The sequence below is a fragment of the Anopheles coluzzii genome, chromosome X (genome assembly GCF_943734685.1).
Source record: "Anopheles coluzzii chromosome X, AcolN3, whole genome shotgun sequence".
NCBI lineage: Eukaryota > Metazoa > Arthropoda > Insecta > Diptera > Culicidae > Anopheles > Anopheles coluzzii.
Genome location: NC_064669.1, coordinates 6374298 through 6393798, shown reverse-complemented (window position 1 = coordinate 6393798; position 19501 = coordinate 6374298). Strand labels below are relative to the sequence as shown.

Sequence of the window (19501 nt, the reverse complement as noted above, 5' to 3'; positions counted from 1 at the left end):
TGCAATATAAAATTTAAAAAAAAAAAAAAACAAAAAACGGAAACTCCGCGGCACGCCTGACTTATGGAGTTCGCGGCGCAGGGCCTATTAAAGTTCCCCCTCCCGGGGGCTGAGAGGGTGTGGAAGCGATGCGGTTAGAATCGATTGAGCAAATGCAGGGAAGGGGAGGGTGTAGTCTGCTATTTGAGGATAAATGTCCATCTATCCATTCGGGTCACGGAATGTCAACGATCGCGCTGCCGTGGCGTGGTTGGGGCGCGAACAGGCTGATAAATGTATGAGCGATGGCATGCGTCACCTCTGTGCGGCAGTGTAGCAAGACCTGCACTCGCTGTCATCTCAAAATGGAGCACACTTTCAACTGGCTTTAAAAAAAAACATTTTCTGCAACATTTTTGTAAGAGTAAATGAGATTTCTCTTCACATCTGATTACAACCCTTGTTTTGCTCAATTTGCTCTAAACTGTAGCTCGCATCAGCGAGGAACTATATTTGTTCGTCACTAATGAACCACAGCAGACGTAAGCTGCAAACTAGCAGTTCATCGATCAAAGCCACTCTCCATAGCTTCAATCCAATTCGGAACGGGTGAATCCCCTAACATGATGAGAAATTGACAAGAGCATAATGGGTCCACTTTAAATGTAGGCTCATTTGCTATTCATTCAAGATTGTAAGAAAACGCATGACTATATCAATTTGTTACAACGAGCATGGGGTGGATACTCCAAGACCTAGGGACACGTTTACAGACACACGTTGTACATATTAAACACCGATTGCACTAAGACAGGAATAAGAGGAAAGACTATAAATTAAACAACAGCACTACAGCAGGCCCACATTTATTGAGGAATTGAAAGCCCCAAATCGATAAATAACAACTTTGAAACGTTATTGGATGATTTGATTACACAGATTGTATCATACATCAATATTGCTTATGATACAGAGATAGTCACTTATCCTTAAATGCAATTGAGAAATAGCTAGGGGAACACATGATTCCCGATAAAGTATAAAACAACTTGAATGTGTTGGTTTAACGTGTTTGGTGTTTAGCGGTCGTGTTCTCCAGAGCGAGGGCGCTCATGGTTAACATATTGGCAGCATTTTCCAGAAATGGGGCATAATTAGGCTTAATCTATCCTTGCAATGGATACGTTTCGCCGTCAAGTTGAATATTGCTAACTATATTGGGTCTAGTTTGCAACTAAACTATCCGGATGCTAATTCCGGTTTCGAGGTGTCCATAGAAATGTTTAAAGTACGAAATGTTCTCCTGATACCACAGTCGATTCTGTGGTTCTCGACATACCAGCGACCTCAGTAGACCTCGACCTCGCGGGAAACAAACTTGAAGGACCAACTTGCATATTGTTAAACAAACATTCTCATTTTGTAAGTGTATTTTTAAGTCATCTCCGAGAGTTAGTCTGGCTATTTGTCGGCTTGAATGATTTGCTCTACCAGACTTCTAAAACAACATGCATATTTCAAAGAGAACTCGACTCTACTCGAATCACGTCAAAGCTGCGTTTCAATTCTAGTATTGCATCAACCAAGTGGAAGTATTGGAGCACAATGCTGGAGCTAAAATCTGGTTTTTGGTCTAGACCTCAACAACTAAACTTTTGAAAAAAGGTGGCATATTCCTTGCGTGTGAATTTTGAACGGAGAATCATCGAAATATGTCAAAGATAAAATGATTGCATTGAACGTTTCAAGTAGTCTGCATCAGCAAAGCACATGTACTACTGAGTCAAACACAGTTACTTCAAGAATTTTGGGTAGCAAACAACCTTCAGAAGTAACATTGTTTTCTATATTATTAGCAGTCACAACAGCTTAATGCAATTGTTACCTATTAAGGACTTCTATGAAATGGGTAAGAGATATACTCTGAAGATGAAAATGCTATGAAGCATGACAGCACGACATTAAAGTGATCCTAAGAGAAGAAATCTTCGAACTTGAAGGCTACAAAAAACACTTTTACGAGCGATCATGTTCACATAACGTTCACATATATGTTCAAAGTTCCTCAGAATTGAGAATTATTGTCGTGTGCTCTGCCAAGACGATTTGGGTAACGTTATGGCCCGCACCTCGAAAAGGCTGCCCATTCCTGCACTGTTGATTGATGTTGACCCGATCAATGTATTTGAGTTAATGCATCACCATTGAAATATTGATGTAAACCCACGACAGAATTATTCATCTACTTTCCACAGCACCCAATCATAACATGAGACCATCGCTCAAAAATCAACGCAACAATTCAACCAAGTGATCGTAAACAAAAGTAGGAAATGCTAATTAAATGAAGAGCAAGGCAGGCCCCGGCACACGAAAAGATTGAAGAATAGTACGCAAAAACTAAAACTGATATCATTAAACATTAAACACGCACACAAGCAAATAAAAAACAAATAAAAAGGTGTGATAGGCAGTTGGAAAAGCAATCAAACAAAATTAACAGCCCGATAAACCGAAACTCTCCACCCCTTGCCCCTTTTGCGGCACACAGCAAACGGGACCACGCCACAACTAAATCAAACTCCCCGGACGGCCATTTCGATAGTGGTGATGGTGTTTTTTTCTTCTTTTCATTCTTTTTTTTGTCAGGTGAAATGGGCCCATTTCTGCCGATTGGGTCACCATCCACACCTTTTGACACCTACTTGTCGGCGTCGACCTGTGTACGTGCTGTAGCCCGGGCAACTTCCCCCCGGTGCTCGAGCAATCGCAAACCATCACCATCGCCATCATTACGCGTCCCTCTGGTGGCGGTATTCACCACTCCGCTGCTGTCCTCACCCGCCAGTGCTCCAGAATTTCGTTTCGTTTTTGTGACGGTTTTGCGAGTAAAACCGAATCTTTTCGCTGTAACTCCCTGCCCAAACTGCGCCTCCGGCAGTCAGTCCTTTATTGTTATTATTTTCCATTTTCCAGGCCGGCTTCCTTTTTGCTCGGGAGTTTGTCCTCTCTTCTTCTTCCTTTGTTTGTCCTCTACGCGGAGCAGCCTCACGCGTAGATGCGCACTTTCACAAATAATCGTTAATTTTTAATGCATCATCTCGTTGCCAAAACGAGCGGCATTACGCACGTCACCATCAGGCAGGCGCCGCGGTAGTCCCGGGCGGTGCGTTTCGGGTTCTTTAATTCCTCGCCTGCTTTGTGTGGTGCCAGCACAAAACGGCGGACCGGTGAAATGCGAACACTTTTACGAGCTTATCATTACGGTGTACACGGCTGATCGGGGCAAGATTTACCGAGCAGTACAGATTGTGTAGAAAGAAGCGGAAAGGCGAGCGTTAAAGTATGCAAGACCGTTGTATGCGCTGTATTACACATTACACAGACAGCGAGCAGCTCAATGTAATAATGGTTCCAGCTGCAGCTGCCCATATGTTACCATCCGTGACCATGTTCTGGCCCTTTAGTTTGTTGCTGATTTATTTGCTCCACCAGGGGTAAGACACACACACAAAACAGCTGGCAGCAATGCAGCGAAAGTAATAACTTTGCTCTCTGCTTTCACCGTAACACCGTTCGATAGCGATTGCAACATGTGTAAATTCGAGCAACCGAACATTGCTGGCAGAAGATGAGGAAAAAAAATCTACTCCCACATGCCCTTTTTCCACGTCAAACATGTCCTGCTGCATTAATGTCCATGTCCACCTTGGGGGAGGAGGCTACAAACACATGCCTTTCGAAGGATGCTCGTACGACTAGTGGAGCTGAGTGAAAGTGGCAACTAGTGGATGGACTCTCGCTTGTTGATGCGAGCGCATTGCCGCAACGAAACAATAACACAGCCCTCGGACTTCGTAGAGCATCGCGCGCTTAAAGAACGAAAAACAACGCAAATGAAAACTTTGCAAATGCTACGCATCATTGCATCAACGAGATTGGAGCAATGGCGAAGAAACTAACCCTTCTTTTTCCACGTGCACCACGTACACGGTTGGCAAGGGGGGGCGGGCGTAAGGGTATTAATGCACCTACACACACACACACACACACATACACACATACACATATACACACACACACACACACACACACACACACACACATACACACACTGTACGTACGTACGTGACTGGGCCGCTTGGGCTGCAGTGGAGCAGTTGCCTTTGCCCGCGAATTTTTAGATGTAAAGACTGGGCCGGCACGGTACGATGGCTCTGGAAGAGGGGACGTCATGCACGAGCAAGACCGAAAGCGCAAAGAGCGGTTTACTTTTCGCAAAGAGCATTAGTGGTTCCTAAGGCAGCATCGAACACACATCGTACATCGTCGGGAGAGCGAGTTGACATAAGCTGTTCTAGTTTCTTTCTCCTTTTATTTTCGAGAACCATCGCTAGCCTCTGAACTTGCTGACAATGTGCTGACAGTGCTGAGAAATGGAGGCAAAACAGCCATCAAAAGCATCACGGATGGAATTGCGAACGGCTGCACAGTTGGAAGGGAGCAATTAATGCTCTTTTAGGGCCTGTTCTTTATACTTCAGACTTTCTAAGCCGATTGGTGGGCGAAATTCTAATCCCATCAGGTGAGACATATTGCAGAATTGTCGCGAACTGTGCTCCAATAGTTTTAAGCACGTTCAGCACTGAACATCTCGTACCGCTTCACCCAAAACCGCAGATGCTCTCTACGTAATCTTCAGGGTACAAACATGAATATCCAAGAGGAATCAATCTTACTACCTGCTGTTTTTTTTTAGTCCACTCTGAAACTTACGTTGTATTCCCGTGAGTTCCTACCTAAAACCAATCTCAAACCCAAAAATTGGAATCTACTACCAAAAAGGCCTTTTGTGGTTGCTCCAAACTGTCACCATTTAGTCGCTAATGCCGCATTAAACGACGGTCGAACTTATCGCGCCATCCAAAGTGGCCGTCAAAATATGTATATACACCAAGCTCGTAAAAGGCAAGATAGAGAGAGAGAGAGAGAGAGAGAGAGAGAGAGAGAAAGAGAGAGAGAGAGAGAGAGAGAGAGAGAGAGAGAGTCCCGAGTAGGGAGTAACGACGGCAATGGGCAGCATTTTGTACCAATAAAAACAAAAAAAAGATCTAACAATCCCTTCTCTTGGAATATCCACCGAACTCAACGCGGAAAGGCTGGGCAAATGCTCACCGACGGCTAATGGATGTAGGATTCGTTTTTTTTTTTTTTTGTTCGGGATGAGGTTTGTTTGTGGAAAAAAAGCTGACTCCCTACGGCGAACGCAGTGAGGTAGCTTAACTCGATACGGATCGATTTGATCCCATTTTGCTCATCTGCGTGATCTGCGTGCTCATCTCGCAGCAAAGCACATTAGCGTCAGTACGCGGTAGGCCTGGGTCCGCGGCCGTCAGGCTAGAACATTGCAAAGCGATGCCGTTTTCCTACGTCCGGCTCGCAATAGAGCTGCAGCATCTCGATCTCAAACTCTGGGGTCGTACAGCTAAATAGCGCCAAGCAATGGGTGCTGCGGAATAGTTTTCCCAAGATGCCATGCCACTCACGGCTCAACCGCCATAAATCTTCCAGGTTTGAGTGTTTTCAGCGACTGGGGAGTGGGGGGGGGGGGGCAGGAATTTTATAGCATCATATGTGACATAACTGCAGGATCGTCAATGCTATTCCGCCCTTTTTGTAAAGAATTGGAAAGAATCATTGGGAAAGTTTGAATCCTCGAGATCGAGGGTTTACGACGCTCGATTGAAACTTAACGAAAACTGATAACTGGTTAGGCAACAGCTGATTGGCTGCGTAAACCCTGGGCAACAGTGTACTCCACTATCACGGGGGGAGCATGAGTTGGACATAAAATTGTTCCACCAAGTGGACGCTAAATCAGCTCAACATCGCAGCTCTTACTTCACCATCCGCAAACCGCCACCCTGCCAACCGTACATCAAACTATTAGCCAGACGAATAGTTTATCTCACTCAGTACCCAGCTTGGTTACTTGGTTTTAGACTCAGTTTGAAACTGAAATGCGTTTGGTGTAGCACAAGTTTTATTTTTCCTTCATAAAATCAACCAGTTCCTTCAAATCTTCTTTCAAGCGGTGCCGTCTTAGTTTGACAACTTTTCGGAAATGCAATTCCCACGAAAAAAAAAAAGAAAACCCCCTAGCATCGTGTTCGTAGAATGGTCCCACCCTTCCTGCACGAATAAACGACACCCAAGAGCACACACACACACACGCACACAACTCACGTACCGAAACGTTCGCCCTTCGGAACGGAGCAGACAAAGCTGGCCGACCGTTTCCTCCGGCATCCGTCTCCGGCAGAGCAGTGGGGAGCAGCAGCAGCAGCAACGACAACGCCAACCAAAAACGAAATAGACGTTTTATGTCGATCGCTCTCCCCGGGACGGCAACGGCACTGCGGCCCGGCCACGCAGGCGGGTGAACCCGCGGGGGCTGATTGACAAAAATAAATCCACTTGCACCGCAATTAGCCTCGCGCCACTGTGAACACGCTGACAAGTCTGTCAAGATCGATCTCGGGCTTACCCCTCCCTTCCTACCACTTTCCCGCATGCACTGGAGCAAATCACACACATACACACACATATGTCCCTTCATGCCTGCAGGAAGAGGCAGCCTGGCGATGGTGGGCCCCGGGAATGTGGCGCAAATGCATTCGCCGAAAACGGCACCGTGACCCCTTAATGATGTCGTCCGTCCCCTACACTCCCGCGTCCACCCCACCCAGGCAAACCCGGCCCCACAAACATGTCTCAAACAAAACGAAGGGGCACAACAAAAAAAAACAAAAACCGGGAGGACCAAAACGGCGCACAAAGAACCCGCCCTTGTGCATGTGGTGCGTCTTCTGCCAGTGGAACGTTGGGTTTGTGCGTGTGTGTGTGTGTGTGTTGTTTTGTCCCCGAACTTCTCCATCTCCGCTGTTTGCTCGTCATCTTCCGCTCGCTTCGCCTTCCACTGTGGTGGAATTTTCTTTCATCTGTCGCAAGCAAAACACACAGTGCGGGCGCGATTCTTCGTCGCGTGTTTCCTTTCTCGAGCGCGCAAAAATAAATAAAAAAAACCCGGGGAAAATCCTGCCTGACAGCTTAACCCATTGCCCCAGGCTTTTGTTATCCGTTGCCGCGCGCGTGTGTGTGTGTGTCGGAATATGCATGTTTTCCCGACATTGAATCAACAGCGCTGCAGTGCACGGGATTTCCGGTCGATGGTTTTGCAGCAGGTGACGGCAGTGGGCCGTTGTGCTCGGGTCGGAACCCGATCGAATGCGGGGGGAAATGGGAATGGACAGTGATCGAACCGGTGCCCCGCGGCGTATATTATTACTGCAAACATATTTTTGCGGAATCGTTGCAATCGTTGCTTTCTCCTCGCAGTTGAAGGTCGCACTGACTTGCAATATTTACGCCGTCGCTTGGGAATGGAGCTTCAGTTTCCCGAGCGGAAGGGGGTGTTCTAGTGAACCTGCTGAGTTCAATCATCCAATATCACCGTAGCAAACTGTGTTCGTAGCATCTTTTCTACAATTCTGTTACTGTCCTAGCTGGTTATTCGGGAATATCTCTTTTTTTTTCCTAAACTCAGTATGAGTCAGCACTCCCGGATGCCTGCAGAAGGAAGTACATACTGTACAAGCAGTAACTGTTTGCATGTTTTGCTATTGTCCAAGAGAGCTCAGTATTTTCTTCCCAATAAATGAAACATTCATACACTTTCTGAGAATTTAAAGAGAGCAATGTTCTAAAAAAAAAAACTAAAATTGTAATTCAATTCTAAGATCCATACATAAAATATGTTAGAGTCTTTGTGAATTCAGAGCATTCTTGATATTCTGGAGCTAAGATATCACAATATCTTTTGTTGGAGCAGTGTTGGACATCAGGTACATCAGGCACATCGCAAGTACATCATTATGTTTCCTGCTGTTTGGAGCAGCAAACATCATTTCCTTATTCGATTAGTATGTCCAAACGAATCTCCTTACGTTTATGAGTTCTTGGAGTTGGAGTCTTAAGTCCTGATATCTTCGTGATTGGTGTCATTGCAAAACAAAAACAAAACCAAAATCCCCAATATTGGGAAGTTATCTCAAAATCTTTTCAAACATTGGGAGTTTGATTGGAGTTGTTGGAGGACTAACCTGCATATAGTTATAGACATATAGCATATAGACACCCTGTCCACCAATATCCACCACAGGGACAACTCTTTTTTGTTTTAGTTCCAATCCTTTTAAGAAAACTTCAGCGAGCAATCCTCCATTGCAAGTACATCATTATATTTCCTGCTGTTTGGAGCAACAATCATCATTTCCTTATTCAATTAGTATATCCAAATGAATCTCCTTACGTTTATGAGTTCGTGGAGGTGGAGTCTCAAGTCCTGATATCTTCATGATTGGTGTCATTGCAAAACAAAAACAAAACCAAAATCCCCAATATTGGGAAGTTATCTCAAAATCTTTTCAAACATTGGGATTGGATTTGATTGGAGTTGTTCGAGGACTAACCTGCATATAGTTGACACCCTGTCCACCAATATCCACCACAGGGACAACTCTTTTTTGTTTTAGTCCCAATCCTTTTAAGAAAACTTCAGCAATCCTTTGAATATCACTGTTTGTTTTAAGGGCGGCCGAAAATCTGTTTCGAGCTGTTAGATCCTGCCGGATTGGCTGTACTTTCAGCGCGTCCTCTTCAAATCTTTCAAACAACTTCCCCCATTTTGAAGTCCCTTAAAACTTCCACCGGCAGCACGGAAAACAAATCGTACCCATTAAAGACCTCCCTCCCCAAAAGAAGCCTCCCAGCCTGCGAGGGAAGCCCCGAGAAAAAAGGGAACTTCCGAATAATCCTTTACAATCATTTAGTACAGTTTACTCCCGCCCGTGTTTGGGCCCTCCCTCCACTCCGTGGGCAGCAGTGTGAGAGTACTTCGTCGCCTTTTTTTGCCTTCTTTGCTAGCTGCCCAGCTTTAAACGTCTTCCCTTTTGCTGCCATTTTTCGTGGCTACGTGTCGATTTTCCCAGCACCATTTCCCTTCGGCGCACTAATCCGGGACGCATCGGGGGATTATCGCACCCGGCGGCAGCGAAGGAAATGGGGGAAAACCCTCCGCACTCCGCATTTATTTATTTACTCTCAGCTACACAACCGGTACAGCGGGTTGGGGGGGGGGGGGAGTTCAGCCGCGAGTTTTGTTTGATGGTTCACGATGATCGTCACGGATGCACAAGCTGTGTGTGTGTGTGTTTGCCCTTGCACCCTTCGTGTGTAAAAAAGTTGTTTCCTTCCACGCTGTTTGTTGTTTCTTCCCGTCCGTCTGGTTGCTGGTTTGCGCCTCTTGCAACGTTTATTGGGCGCTCTTCCCGTGGGTTCATTTAACTTGCCAACGTTTCAGTTGCTGCAACAGTACTACAGCGAGGACCGCGGAGAGGGTGAATAGAAGAGCAGTAGCGAAAGAAAAAAAAACGGAAGCAAACTCGAGAAAATTAACTACACGCTGGCCTTTTTTTCTTCAAACTTTTGCTCTCATTTTTTTTCTCGAAATAACAAACACACACACACAACTTCTCCAACTGATGAAGCCATAGCGATCCTTCCTGTCTCTTTGCCTAATTCGCCCTCAGCCCGAGCACCCGAGACGAAGCGGAAGGAAAAGGGGCGAAGATCATGGAACAAAAAAAAAACACACACACACACAGTTCCTCCGCCGCCGCGCAGAGATCCTAGCGGACGGCGCGTTCCAGGAGGGCAATTAAAACCGTATGGCGTTGGGTCGCGCGCCTCCGTGAAACGTGAAACCCTATCGGCGGCCCAACTGGTGCCCATATGGTTGGGGTCCCGCCGCACAGGAAGCCGGAAATTGTGGCGTGCAGCCGCGGGAAGGAACAGAGAAGAAGAAAACACGCAAAACGGTAAAACTGAGACACGAATAATGAAACCAAAATTAACCAGCACAACAAATTGGCCAGCAGCGCACCGGTCCCTGAGATTACCTGCCTCTCCCTCCCAGATTCGATGTCACTAATCAAATAAAATCGAACGGCAAAGACATTCGCGCGAGCTAATGCCACGCCTAATGCTAATCGGATTTCGGCGGCATTCAGCTGCAAAATTGTCAGCCCCCGGCCGCTGTTGCCCTCGTGCCCTCGTGAATTAGACACGATGCGATGCGTAATTGATGCGGCTTAAATCACCTTCCTCCACCTGCACGCTAACACACACTAATCAATTGCACAAATCTCGCCCAAAACCGTTGACCTGCTCGATTGCCTGCCCGAGCGCAATATGTAGGCTCTAATCTGGCAAAGGAAAACTGGATTAGCAGAGCGTGCTGGGGGAGGTCACGACCTGCTGATATGGCGCCAGTGTCCGATCGTTTGTAATTGAGCGAGGTCAATCTTGGTCTGGTTCTAGCAGGAGTTGTTTACACCAGCAGTCGGCAAACTGATGTGGTCCAAATTTTGTAAATTATACAGAGAGCTTGGCAAAAGCGAGATATCCAAATGACCAAAGATTTGTATGTCCGATTTATTAAAACTAAGTGTAAAAATAGTAGTACAGCTGGATCTCAGTTGCTCCTGAAAGTACACAGCAATCAAAATGGTCGTGTATATGCAGCATGTCTTAATATACCAGCATGTAACGGCTTCCTAATATACAAGAAGACAAACGATAACCAAATGCATTACCTTGGACCTTGGAGATTTCCGAAAGAGATAGTATTTGCTATCAACAGGATCATAAGGCTTCAATCATTCAGGAATTAGGCGTAAGAAGAATTGGCCTTATTTCCTAAGCTATCTGACTAACGAGAACTCCTAAAACCCACCCGTAATAATGTTGTCCGCCTATCCATATTCACGATAATCAAAGTAGGAAGAGTATGACGGCATAACATTCCGTCTAAAAGAAATTCAAGATTTTGTTTTTCATGCAGAGAGAACGGCTTCGGCCGTTTTGCTTAAACATTCAGTAACGCGCATACAAATAGATTCTTCCCGTTTCTTCAAAATCAGTCCAATCCATCCGCGGGCCAGAGTAAACGACGGCTGCGGGACCTTGCCGACCGTTGGTTTACACCGAGGCGTCACCATTGCATGCACGGAGACTAATTGGACGAGAATCGACGTTTGCACTGAGCAGGAGAATGAGCTAATTATTGAGCGACATCTGTATAGTGACCTCCATTTTTTTTTCCCCAGTTACAATAAGAAGAACCGAAATAGCAGACAAGGCGAGACACATACTACCACACTACTCTGCCACTTACCTTTTGCACTGTTTGCTGGCTGAAGGCGAACGGCCCCGTACGGCAGCAGAACAACAGCAGGCAAACAAAAGCACGATTGTCCGAGTCCGCTGCTCGGGCGGGGGCAATGGTATCGTTTTCGTTATTGAGCAGGTAGATCGAGCGATCCGCTCTTGGCGCGAGGACGCGCACTATTTCTGCAGGCTGTCGAGGCACTATTTTTGGCGCGGGCTTTTGAGCTTTCGGTTTGCACTATTTTACACTTTGCATGCATTCGCGCGCACAAACACACACATACACACTCGCGCACCAGTGGAGTGGAGAGCCACTAATGCCTGGTAGCACGCTGCCTGTCTCGGCACGCACTGCGGTCAGTTCAGTCGGTGCGGCGGCCAAACAATCCTTCGGCACGTACCGGCCGCTCTCGCCGTGCTGCAGGAAACATCGAAAGAGAACGCTAAAGACACCCAGCCAGCCATTCGGCAAGCAGGGGACGATCCCGGGGAGGGTTGATAGAAGTGTTGATTGATAGGGCTGGCTTGAAACGAAGCGTGCTGCGGTTAGTGCGAGAAGGCGAGACACCCAAGACACCCACCCGGTCAAAACCCACAACAAAAAACGAACGAAAGAAGGAACCTCAACAACTTATCCTCAAGGGAGATAAGCCGCGGTCAACGTTGTTGGGCCGGCAAGGTGGAAGATCCACTTGACAGCCGCGTACTTGCATTGCGCATTGCTGGACCTACTGGAGAACTCCAAAACCCCAAAGACTACAAGTACAACAGTGGCGGAACGGGAGGACTAGAATTTTCCGTAAAACAATAGCATGCCAGTGAAAAGTGGGCAGCAACAGAAGAACGAAAAAAAAACAACGAGACACCTGCACAAGGATCCTGATCTCGGACAAGAAGAAAGTGAAACGAAAGAAGTAAAAAATCGAGGCTGGAACGGGTCGGAAGTCCCCCTTCCTGTGGTGAGTGGCATCGACCGGTAATCGAATTCGTTTCACTGTCACTTTGTGCCACGGTTCACAGTCCAAGGTCTGTGTCCTGAGCTTTTTCCCTACTGTGTGTGCGTGTGTGTGCTCCGGGTGGCCCAAAAGGGGAGAAGTTTCCGATCAGTTCGGAGCGGATGGACAGGACATAGATAGAAGGAAAAATTATCTCCAAACTACTGCTCGAAGCAGTTCTACCAGATCCGGAGCATAGCCCAAGTACCCCGGTCGTAGTTATCTGACTCTACTGCCGTGCCGCTTGCCGTGATTATAGGTGACTAAATCGTTCGCGGAACAGTAAAGTTCGCAAGGACCCCTAAGGTACTCGGCAAACGACACCAACGAACAAGAGAGAGAGAAAAAAACCCCGCGCGTCAAGAATTTCGATCGAATCGATTCTTCACTATTCACCGTCGAACCACATCAGGACCTACTCTGAAGGAGGCGTTCGATAAAGCTCAACTTCCCATCCGACCACCGATTCGCGGAATGTGCTTTAAAGCTCGCACGAGCACAAACGGCTGGACAACGAGGATGAGGGGTTTTTTTTCCCCATTCTTCCCGCATTCGCTCTCCATTCGCCTGGCTTTTAATCTCCAAAGGCGCACTTCCAATTTGGAATCCCGTACTATGCCACGTTTTTTTTTTTTGGAGAGTGGGAGGGGGAAAATGGGACTGCTGCTAAAAGGAGTCTTTGGCAGGATGATGCCCTCGTACGTCCAGGCACGTCCATCGGTACCCGGTAAAACCGGTGTCTCATTGTTATACCTCCTTATCTTGCAACATGAAAGCCTTCATTGACTGCCGCTTGCTGGACGAAACTACCGACGAAAGGTACCGGACGGAGTCGACACAGCAACGGCACAGAGCAGCAAAAAAAAACACCAAGGGCAATGGAGGATCTACTACGGGCCGCCGAGCAACAGGGAGGATCCGTTTTTATTACGTCCGAAAGCCCCAACACGCCCCAACGGGATAACACAATAAGGATAATAACGTCCTTAGACTGTCGGAATCGGTTTTAGTTTTTTTTGGTTTGCGGGACGATGCTACAGGTCCGGTGCCTTCCTGTGCTAACGGCTAACGGTGTTCTGAATAGGGGGTACGGATGTACCAAAGGGAGTTTCCACAATAGCAAGGAACTCTCTGCCCTCTATTATCTACTTCAGGCGTTCACATAAACTCGTACACACACACACACACTCGTACGACGCACTCGTACACTATTACCAGTAATTAGATTGCGAATTGAAACCGGATGATGGTCAGCCTGATTGACTGTGTAAGGTCCCTTTTGGACGGGGGGGGGTGGGATGTTCCAGGCTGTTCGGTGTACCGGACGACCACCCCCCTTTGCAGGTCAGCTGAGTCAACGAGTCCTCGGCTGAAAACTCGGGGCAGTCCTTTTTGGAGTAATCGGAGCTTCCTCCCCACTCCGAAAAACGTAATCGTGGGCCTACTTTTCCGTCAAAGGTAGAGTTCCTGCAATATCTCTGGGCAAGGCTCCACATGCTCTGAGCAGGGACCCTATCCGTTTCTTTAAAGTGAGTGTGAATTTGTTCGCCAAATGCATACACCAGCAAATAACTGTTACGTCCACCGCTTTCTTCTCTTCATCAACCAACCCCCCCTCCCCCTCTTCTCCTACACACACACACTACCTAAAAACCTAAAACCAAAACCAAAATTACCCCAATCACACACTCGGCACCTTTCCGGCGGGGACACTCAGCAGCTTCCGTTTTTGTTTTTTTTTTTTGTTTTTTTTTTGCGCTACGACGAGAGTAGGCACTACGGCACTACGACGCGTTTCGCGTGCCACGTTTCGACACGTTCGACCGGAAAAACGAACCTTCACACACTCGCACGCACGCACGCACGCACAAACGCACACACCACTCTCGGGAAGCGGGTGTGTATCGAGCCGCACCGGACGGAAGCTTACGGAATACTAGCGCTACTGGCGTGCGACTGATTCGCCGAGCCAGCTCGAATCCCGCGCGCCGTACCCGTTCCGCCTCTGCTGCTGCTGCTGCTGTGTGTGGTGTGTTCGGGTTTTCTCACCGCGAGCGAGCGAGCGAGCGAGCGTGAGCTGTGAGAAGCGACGGACGGTTGAGAGCAGGCAGCGAGCGACAGCACGCAAGGGTGTGCTTTACTCGGCGAACGCACCGGATACGCCGTACGTTACGCACAAGTGGTGTGTTATTGGAGCACACAAGGGTCGTGCACAGGGTAAAACCGGTATAACTCCCTGAGGGCGCTGAGGATGTGAGAGAGCGTGAGCACTGGTGGCACTTTTTCGGCGAGCAATCTTACGCGAGGGACACCACACTGCATCCCTTCTCATCAAGCAAGTGGGACGGTGAGATGTGTGTGTGTGTGTGTGTGTGTGTGTGTGTGTTTTTGTTTCTCTCCTATCCATATTTTGGTACCTTTTATCGAAAGGGAAGAAATAAACTATTAATGTTGAGTTTGTAGGGGCTGTTTAATGTACAAAAAAGTGTTTACACATTCTCGGGATCGAGAATTGAACTCGCAACAACCACGGTACTACGCCTCCAACTATTATGCACGGCTATTTGTATCGGAAGGATCTGATAGTTTGGCATCAAAATATAAATACCAGTCGTATTACCTAACGCCTTTGCCGTCCACATCTTTAAACTAATTGAGCGGGTGGAGCTATGGAAAGAATCAATTGTCTTGTCCTGTACATTTGATAGGGTATCCTTTGTCCTATCGGATGATTTAATTAGAAATTAGCTATTTGCTTTCTTGTAAATCTCTTTTTATTATATTTTTTTTTGTAAAATGTATAATAGTTGAATCATAGTTTGTAGTTCTAGAATCTCTGTTCATCCTTTACTATGAACTTATACTTACATTTATTTCCCCGTTGCTTGTTTATATCCCTTTTCCCACTTTCTGTTCCATTGTAGTGCTTATTTGCTTTTGGTGTTATCGCAGTGTTCAGTGTTTATCCTTCCCTAATTTTCGTCATATTTCTGATGACTTTTAGAACATTAACCTGCAACGCTACAATGATGACATAAAAGTATTCCAATTTGACCAATCAATATGTAAACAAAACTAAGGTCTCAAACCTTGAAACTAGAGTGTTGCTCTGAGCCTCTGAACTTTTCCCAACTTTCACACTACGGCTCACACACACTCTCCAAAGAAACGCCGCTAAGCGATATGCTAATTCAGTAATTTTATCCCTTAATCCCGGCTAGACAGCATCACGTACCGAGCACTGACATTAAAAAAATCTCACACACACACACACACTCACACACACACACAACCATCTCTAGGCCTTGTCCCATGAGCGCCCGATAAACCGTCCCGAAAAGCACCAAAGGCATCTTGGGAATCAAATTTCCGGCATTACAATTTTCGTCCGCCCCAAACTCAACCCCAGACAGTGCCACTGCCTCGATAATTGCATCGTTGCGCGCCACCCTCCCTCTCCCTTCTCCCCCCCCCCCCTTTTCCCGTGCAAGCCGAAAAAAGAATGCCCACCCGTGCGTGCACGCGTGCACGGTTGGGTTGCAGCCGGCGTGCTGATGTTTCGCTCGTTGCACTTCCTTCAACGTCGGAACGCTGTTGCGGAGCGGTGCGGGTTGCTGTCATTCTGTTCTGCCTTTTTTTTTTTTACGTCGCGTTTTGCGGTCCTCTTTTTGTGCTATTCCCTACACACGGTGTAGGTACAGCCTTCGCTGTGAGCGGTGAGCAGCATTCACCGATGTGAGAAACTGTGTGGTCGGCTTTCGTGCTGCCGAGCCCAGCACCTACCGAGCGGCGTACCGAGCGGGACCAGCCCGACCGTTCGGTCCGCGATCGGTCGGACTCGCGCTGCCTTCGGGGCCATATCGCACTGCGAGATGTGCTGGATTGGATGCTGTCCGCCACCAGCGAAGGGACATTCAGGGCCATGCGAGGGACAGATTGTAGCGTTCGTATGGCTCTGCGTGTGAATGTTTTGATTTTGCTCCCCCAAGGTGTGAGCAGTGGTCGGGCGAGTGGTTCGGGAAAATGTCTCACGACTCACGATCGTGCAGCTTCTCACTGCACACCAAAAAAAAAAAAACTGTGGGATGGGGAACGGCAAGAGGTGAGGGCAAGCAAATGCCAGATCACCTTTATCGTGCGGATAGTGTTGTAGCATGAAAAATTACACCTTCCCCTTGGTCGGAAAATACCGCAACCGTTTTCCCCCAGCAGGAGCACACGGGCTGAGTGATTTGTGTCTGTCAAGCTCGGCTGCAACGCTCGGGGTGCGCGCGGGAAAATTGGTCGTGAAAAACACGAACCACGGCTGTTTCCTGCTGCTTTGCATCCATTCTCACCCACTTGCCACCGGTGCACCGTCCGGAAGTACATAAAAGGGAAGGGCAAACGAAACCAAGCACGCGAGAAAACAAAATGAGAAGACAGAGAGATAGACAGAGAGGAAGAAGAAAGATAAAGGACAGAGGAATGGGTAAATATTCGAAAGAAAACAAAAAAAAACCAATCGTAGAACGAACCGAGCGAACAAGCGGAAAGAAAAAGTACAAACGAAAACATCGGGAAACACGTGTTTTCGTAGCTCTTTTTTTTGTTTTGTTTCGGGTTCTCTCCACCCCTAACTGCTGCTACTTCAAGATATTAGTTTTTCTACCCTGCTCACGCCAGCCCATCTTCACTCCCTGTGTCGCACTTCAAACACTTTTCCTGTCATCGAAGTCGTTAGGAAACGCGTCGAAGAAGGAGAAACAGCAGCAGCAGCAGCAGCAGCAAAAAACGCATAATGCATTATCGCATTAAACGCACATCCACATCATTGCCGCTCGTGTTACGCTCTCTCACTATCTCTCTCTCTCTCTCTCTCTCTCTCTCGCTCTCTCTCTCTCTTCTTCGTGCTTTTTTTCTTCAACTACTTTTCTGTTCCCTTTCGCCTTTCCAGTCGCTTCGTTTTCGTTTGCGCCCGAATGCCCGCATGCAAGTGCGCCTGAAGGTATGCGCGCTCGCTTATCGAGCAACGAGCAACGAGCATCGAGGCTAAATGGAGGCACACAAGACAGTGCTCCCTGCGTTCTGCCAAAAACACACACACACGCACGCACGCAATATCGTGGTTGTTACGGATCGCGTCAGCGATAAAGGCGCTAACCGACGTCACGCGAATCCGGTTCGAAGGACCAAAAGTGGGGACCCGCATGCATACATCCCGCACGCGCTTAATCTCAGCCGACATCATTCGCGCCCGAGATTGAGATCAATCGCTTCCGGTTGGTGTGCGTGTGTGTGTGTGTGTGTGTGTGTGTGTGTGTGTCTATATTCGGGTGTGAAGGTGCTGGAATTACTTCCGAAACAAACGCAAAAACGCAGGTGTAGCAATCTGCGCCCGCAAGCGCATCAATCTTATCCATCTGTGTGGGTGTACGTTTTTTTGTTGTTGTTTTGTTTTGTTCTTCTGCAATCGATTCTCCTTTTCCTGCGTGTGTGTGTGTGTTTGTGTCCATATCAGCTGCCCAGTCGAAGCGATGGCTAATCTGTGTTTGCTTAACGAAATGGCAAAGTTCAATCAAAACCTCTTCCTCTCTCTCGCACCGCACGAAAACGCTCCGGTCCTGCATATTAACACATGCTTTATCTACCGGCTTTAACCGGAAGCCTCCCGCCGGAAGACAAAGGGGCGCGAACGGTCGGTGTTGTCTGCGGCACCCGGAAATGTCTCCCGCCAAACCCCCCATCAGCATCAGCGCGCAAGTGTTTCTGCGTGCATCCGGCAAGTGTCTCTTTAATTAATTACACCCGATTACCGAGGATTATCGGACTCATTTGCCACGATGACTTCGGCCGAATCGGCGGGGATGGAATGCCATTTCCGGGGGTGGTGAGGGTTGGGGATGACACATATTACCGCACGATGTGGCAGGGCAGCGAGCCGCACGGATAGGCTCAAGGCATTTATTTATCCTTCTGCCCGCACCCGCCGTCGGTGACAGATAAATCGCCCCACCGGTCGTCTGTGGGCACATGCCATTGCGTCGGCCGTTGCCATTCCCCAACCACACTGTCTAATCAATTTACAGTCATCGATATTATCCTCATCCTGCTGCCAAACCGCCCCAAACACAGTGACCTGTGTCCGGCGGGAAGACGTCGAAAGCGAAAGACATTATTGGAGGATAAGTGACGCAACACCCACACACACACACACACACACACACCTCCTGAGCGCTCACTCAGACACACTGGCCGCCCGGAGCCGTTTGCAAAAATGCATCCACAATTGACGATAATAAACCAATTAATTATATCATTTATCATTCACCTGCGCGCACATGCGAACCGAGGCGCCGGTCGTACCGTTTACCGAAAAGCTTCACCCCGATGTATCGATGTGACAAAGGCGCGAAACAATCATCATCATCATCGTCGCCGCCGCCGCCGCCGTGCCACGATCGTGGCGAGCTGGGAAAACGCAGCCTCCGCTCTGTCCAGGCCTCGCAGCTTCGAGCTTCGATCCATACACCTGGTGCTTGTTGTGTTCGAGTCGGTCGGAAATTGTATTATCACTAGCGCCCGACCGAACGGGGGACATTCCGAAACCTGGGCAGACACCCTCCCGGCGTGAGTGTGCCTTTCTGCCCAGCTTCTACTGCTTCTTCCGCACGCAATTATGCTGCCCGCACAAAAGCGGATGCGTGTGAATGCCGATTAACAAAGGGAGGTTGGTGGTGGTGGTAAATGTATGGGGGATTATTTATCACTCCAGTTCGACGGGATCCGCGCCGGGGTAGGCCACCTCGAGTCGAGTGTCGATGAATGTCACGCGCCGCGCCAGTTCGGACGATTAAACTTCAACTCGTGATGTGCGCGGTAGGCCACGCGCTCTCTCTCTCTCTCTCTCTTTCTCTCCCTCGCGGTCTCTGGCTGCGGGACAAATGGTTAAGGAAATATGGAGCAAAATGGGCATGTTAAGGATTACGCTCGACAGCTGATTGAGTAAATTACTTAACACTGACAATGATGATATACGCCTGACAGCAGATACCATGAACAGATGTTTAAATGGTGCAAAATTAAAATCATTTAATTGCATTTTGAGAAGCTTCTTCTTCTTTTTCTTTTCGGCACAACCGACTATTTTAAGATGCTAGGATATAGTGTTACAGATATTTGAGATTTACGATTGCATTGGCCTATACTGTTTCGATATGATATGTTTAAAATATCCTCTTTCGTTTAATCTTTTACTC

General features: G+C 47.8%; 1 protein-coding gene across 4 annotated transcripts in view; it reads right to left on the bottom strand.

The window, feature by feature from the left end:
* The window catches only part of LOC120953647 (protein artichoke), a 102953-nt gene extending 88681 nt beyond the window's left edge, over positions 1-14272 (bottom strand). For 2 of the 4 annotated variants that reach the window (XM_049611032.1, XM_049611028.1), the window contains exons 1-2: positions 13940-14272; positions 11276-11792 (exon numbers count right to left, since the gene is read on the bottom strand). The gene's annotated coding sequence lies outside the window, so the exon portion shown is untranslated. The remainder of the gene's footprint in view (positions 1-11275; positions 11793-13939) is intronic. The other 2 variants (XM_049611029.1, XM_049611038.1) reach the window with 2 other exon arrangements.
* Positions 14273-19501: the final 5229 nt, after the last annotated feature.